We start from the raw sequence: 6,000 nt of genomic DNA, 5'->3' as shown, positions 1-6,000 counted from the left end.
AATGGAGGTCGTAGACACGTGTGAGACGGTGAGGATACGTGTGTTCATAAATTGCTAATAGCAGATCTATCAATATACTGTCTTATGTTGAGGTTTTAAATAATTTAGTGTCTTTGAATTTTATTAGTTGCTATAGTTTTTGTAGCAGTTATATTTTATCAACTGATTGTTTGGTGAAGTATATATTTATTTATGTATAATGTAAAATATAGAAGTGCGATTTTGTTTGATTCATTTTAATGCGTATTTTCATAATATTAATTTTTAGAAATTTTTTTCACATAAAATTAAAGATATAAAACATTAAAATCGTGCATTAAATAGGGTGAAAAATAAAAGTATAACAACTATTAAAAAACACCGTAAGTATATTAAAACATACATAAAATATTACTTTATTTAATTTGCCTATTATTATTTTGATAAAATTTGATGGAATAAAGAGAATATATTAACCAAAATTCAAAATATCAGGCCTTTTTTATTTGATGAGTAACTCTAAGTTAATAACGCTTACCGTGATTAATTAAGATTTTCTATTATTTACCGAAGATGGCCAGAGAATATGTCATGTCATGTATTTGAGAAGGTACAGCCACAACAGCTACACGAATACTACGTGAGTTTGACCAATTTGTTGATTTGTCGACTGGCATCTTAAATGATGTGTCATAAAATAAAAAGGTATAAATTATGGGTTGAGTATCCAGCTCGTCTTAAATAGATAGGATTATTAGCCACAAATTAATTAAAAAGGGTAGCCATTGACCGATTAAATGTAAAGGAAATTTTTTTCATATGGTTCATGGATACTATTGTCTTGCAAAACGTACTAAATTTTTTTTTTCTTGTTTTAGATTTAAATTTGGCTTTGTACTTCACTAAAAAACAGCAATTTTACAACTGTTCAAAACAGTTGGAATTTAGTCGGTATAGGGCTATACCGACTAAATTCTGGCTGCCATGATCCAGTTGGCTCAGAATGGTCGGAAAATGCAAATAGTCGGTATATTAGTTAGAATTCCGACTTACAATGGTGGTAGGAAATCAGTCGGAATTTTGACTATTTACCGACCACAAAACAGTCGGAGAGTTTAATAATAAAAAATTAAAAAACTCATCCTTTGAATCCTGAAGCTGTGCAAGTATCCACGTGTTAACTGCTGCCTCCTCCTTGCTTTGCTCCTCAACAAATGTGCTTAGAGCAGACTTTGAACCCAAAACCTCAAGCACTTCAACCACCAGAGCAAATGATATTCAGTGATGTATTGAGGGATGTCATCATACTTATTGGTTAAAGACTTGTATGATTTTATCTTAATGCTTTATTTGTATAATATTAGTCGTTTTAATCTATATTATAAGTAATGATTGGTCATATATTATTATTATTATTATTATTATTATTATTATTAGTTTTATTATTGTATTATTAGTCGTATTATTATTATTCGTATTAGTACATTATTAGTTATATTAGTATATAATTAGTCGTATTAATATATTATTAGTAGTATTAGTATAGTATTAGTATCTTATTAATTGTATTAGTATATTATTACTCGTATTAATGTATTATTAGTTATATTATCATAGTATTAGTCGTATATAATTAGTTGTAGTGTTAGTATATAATTAGTTGTATGATTTTATTCTTAGTTGTTTTAGCGTATTATATAAGTAGTCATATAAATGTATTATTAGTTGTATTAGTCATTATTAGTATATAATTAGTGGTATTAGTTTATTATTAGTTGTATTAGTATATTATTTTATTGTATATTATTCATTATATTACTTTATAAGTCGTCGTATTTATGTACTAATTAGTCATATTAGTGCATTATTTATTTATTATTAATTGTATTAGCAAAGTCTTAATCGTATTAATAAAGTATTAATAAAGTATTAGTCGTATTTGGTAGAATCGTTCAATTTTACGATTCAATTTTAAGAGCTGCTTCCGATTAGGGTAGTATTTGTATGTAATAAATATATATTACATACAAAAATAATGAACTACTTATAACAAGTCAACAATACTGTGAAAATAAAAATTAATTAATTAATTTAGTATAAATATATTATTAGTTGAATTAGTATATTATTAATCGTATTAGTATAAGTAGTCGTATTAATGTATAGTAGTCTATTAGTGCATTATTTGTATATTATTTGCTGTATTAGCATAATATTAGTTGTATTAGTATAATTATATCAATATTATATCAGTCGTATTTGGTAGAATCGGTCGATTTTACCATATGATTTCACAATTCAATTTTGAGAGCTACTACCAATTCAAGAATTTTTTTAAAAAAAAATTAAATACTTATTAATTAATTCATAAGTATTCACTATTAATTATTTGCAACACAAATTTGGTTTCTCTTCATTTAGTAGTGCGTTTTGCTTATTTTGCTTTTTAAATAATTCATGCCCATAATTTGCCCATAATTGCAACTTACATTAATTACCACATTAATGATGAAAATGAATATTTTGGTTACCGACTGACTTTTGGTCTGAAAATGGTCGGAATTTTTACCGACTAAAAGTCAATCGGAAAATAATTAATGGTAAATTTAATTTTGTTTAATTCAAAATTCCGACCAAAAACTAATTCACTAGCAATTTAGTCGGAAATTCCGACTAACACCTATCAGTCGGAAAAACAGTCGGATACTATTTGGGGTTATTCCGTAGATTTTAGTCGGTATGTTGTCATTTTTTTTAGTGCTTGTTCTTATGTTTTGTTCCAACAAACATTAACGCACAATTATTCTAATGAAAGTTGTGGCCAGTGGATTATATTAAAACAAATAAAGAATGCAGCCTTTGCACGATTACTGAGAATGCCCTTTATCTTTTACCTATAAAGAATGCAAGAATTAAATGTAATTGAACTTGGTTCGATCAATATTGCCGTCTGCCAGAGCCTAAATGCAATTGCCATGCCAAAGCAAAATATATTAAAACAATTATGCAGCAAAATAAAAAAAATAAAAAAAAACGGTGCTACAAATAAAATCGAGTATTCGGGTGTTCAGAATCAATTTATCCAGATATTCGATATTTAGGTATAGATTGTTAGTCACCTTCCCTCACTCGTACCCTGCCTTTGAGTGGCATATTGGGTATGATGATGATGACTCGATATTCAGGTACCCGGATTGATCGGGTTGGAATACGGGTCATCAAAGTTCGTACCCGACTAACTAGGTATTCGGCTTTTCGGTTACCTGAAATGTCGGGTACTCGGTTATAAACACCCCTATATCTAATACTTCTCTATTTGTGAATAAGAAATAAAAAATAATGAAGATATTATCTAAAATAGAAATGTTGCAAAATAAAATTGGCTTCAACTCAGGATGACAGAGCGAGTAAATTAAAGAAAAGTTACTCCATGTGTGTCATGAGATTACTAAGCAACATTTCTAATAAGGGTAATGTCATTGTCATTTTCTTGACTCTTATTCATCCAGAGTTCAACAAGATAAATAATCATAATTTACATCAATTATAAATTACTGGTATGTGATATGTTATGAATGGTATCATGTGTGACTTGAGTGCACAATTAAAGTGTGTATTCATGTGTGTGATTTTTGAGTTGTGGAATCCAAAAGGGTGTAATTATGTAGAAGAGTATTTATGGGAATTATTGGTGTTAATGAAGCTTAATGAAGAAGTAGAAAGGACTTGGTTTATGATTGCTCGATCAGAATTCTGGCAGAGCAAACAGAATGGTCGCTCGACCTACCCGCTCGACCGAGCGAGCCTTACTGGTTGGTCGAGCGGTTAGACAGAATGCATCCAGAAGGTATCTGTTGCTCGCTCGACCGAGCCGCTTGACCGAGCGAGCTCTCTGTTCCAGTCGAGCTGTTTCTCTGATGTGCATGGAATGCTGTTTTTCGACCTAGCTATTGACATTCATGTACCTAGTACTATATATAGAGCTCTCATACTCACTCAAATATAACAAAAAAAAAAAAAACACACAACCCCTAAGCCAAACACATAGCCGTTTGTTTTTATCTCTTACACAATTGTAATACTTCATTTGTAAGTGTTGTTTATACTCTTTTGATATAATATAAACAGAAACTACACACCTCGGAGGACGTAGCCATCATTGGGTGAACCTCCTTAAATCTTTGTGTCTCTTTTGCTTAGTTTACATTATCAAACATTGTTTTGTTCATTGTTGTTTGTATCGTTCTTAACATCGTAACGATTTTGACAAACACTTCATGATACTATGCCATAAATCCATTATTTTTATAGTTTTTTTTACTTTTTTCATTTTGATTACTTTTTATTTTTGTCTTTTATAATTATTTACTATAACCATAATTCACTGAGATTTTTCAATCAATCTTATTACAATATGTCTTCACTACTTTTTAAATAGCCATGGAACATAGCGTGAATCGAGACAAAAGATATTTTCAAAAGCTTGTGAATGGAGCTCTCATTATAAGAGGGTACTAATGGGCTGACTCAAACTCAATTTAAGAATAAAAATTTTAATTTTAATTTAAAAATAATTAATTCTAATCTTAAAGTATTTAATTACAACATTAAGTATATAACCTTAAATAAATCAATTATGATCTTGTGAAGTAATCAATTTCAATTTTAAAGTGATCAATTCAAACCTTAAAGAAATTAATAACATTATAACCTTCATAACTAAAAATGTTTAAAAATAATCAATTATAACCTTAAATTGATCAATTTAAAGCTTTTAGTGTTAAATTATAAGTTATCACCTGTATATATAGTGATTAATAATAACTTAGAATATTAAACGAGTTCATTATAATCTTAAAACGATCAATTATAATCTTAAAGCATTCAACTCTAACCTTCAGGTAATAAACTATAGATGATTAGTTATAAAATTTTAAAGACCTTAATTGTAACCTTAATGATATCAATTATGACTTTAATTGATTAATTTAGTGATTGTGCATTGTAAACGGAATGATTGGACTACTCTTGTATTGTATGAGTGGTCTGATGGTAAAACGATCTTTTGTAAGACCTACGGAAAGATATTAAAGAAAATGTTCAAAATAAATCTAACAATTCGATATTTATTTGGCATTGTAATTAAATCTGAATTGATGCGACTTTAAAATGAATTAAAATTACATAAAATCTTTGTGGATAAAAGACTAAATTTTAAACTAACCCAAAATACATCGTCCAAAATCGATTAGATGGTCTAAAAGAAGACCTCTAATCCAAACAATATTACGGCAATAGGTTGTTGGGAAGTGTCGAGACAAAAGATTCGTAGGGACACGTATGATCTAGAACCTAGGTTTCCTCTGGCACCTGCGCTCCGTTCCTAGAGTTCGTAGGTTTTAGATAAAATAATATAAATGTGTCATTCTAATAATAGATTGAATACTTGAAAAAATAATTGAGATAAATTTCTTTGTATTATGAATATTATTTTAAGTCTAGACTCGTCATATAAAATTTAACTATTGGTTTTAGGATAACAAAATATCATGTAAATGTTAAATTTGTCAATGGTTTATATTTATGGCATACGGTCACCCTAGAACAAGTACTCGTCTCATTCTTTTTTTATTATTACTTTAATGATATTTATTTTGTGGATGTCTTGCATATTTCTTGGTTTAACAAATATTATACTGGGTAAAGTGTATATAACATAAATCACCTTAAAATAATATTTTTACTTTACGCAACAAAATAAATAACTTAGATGACTACTTATGTCAATTCACACTTTTATAGCTATTTATTGAAATAAATTGTTTCCTTCAAGATTTATTTTCTCCCTCTTCTGTCAAGCATGACTTCTTTCTAAAAATATATATTACAGACTCATGAATTACACTCTTTGTATGTTGGGCCTTAGGCGATGGCACTCCTTGCCTACCCCCAGGAACGACCCTGTGAATTATAATGGAATAATTAGAAAAAAAATAATTGAGGGGTTATAATATTTTTAAG

The sequence above is a fragment of the Amaranthus tricolor genome, chromosome 1, assembly GCF_026212465.1.
Source record: "Amaranthus tricolor cultivar Red isolate AtriRed21 chromosome 1, ASM2621246v1, whole genome shotgun sequence".
In the NCBI taxonomy this organism is placed as follows: Eukaryota; Viridiplantae; Streptophyta; class Magnoliopsida; order Caryophyllales; family Amaranthaceae; genus Amaranthus; species Amaranthus tricolor.
Note: the sequence above shows the minus strand (reverse complement) of the source record.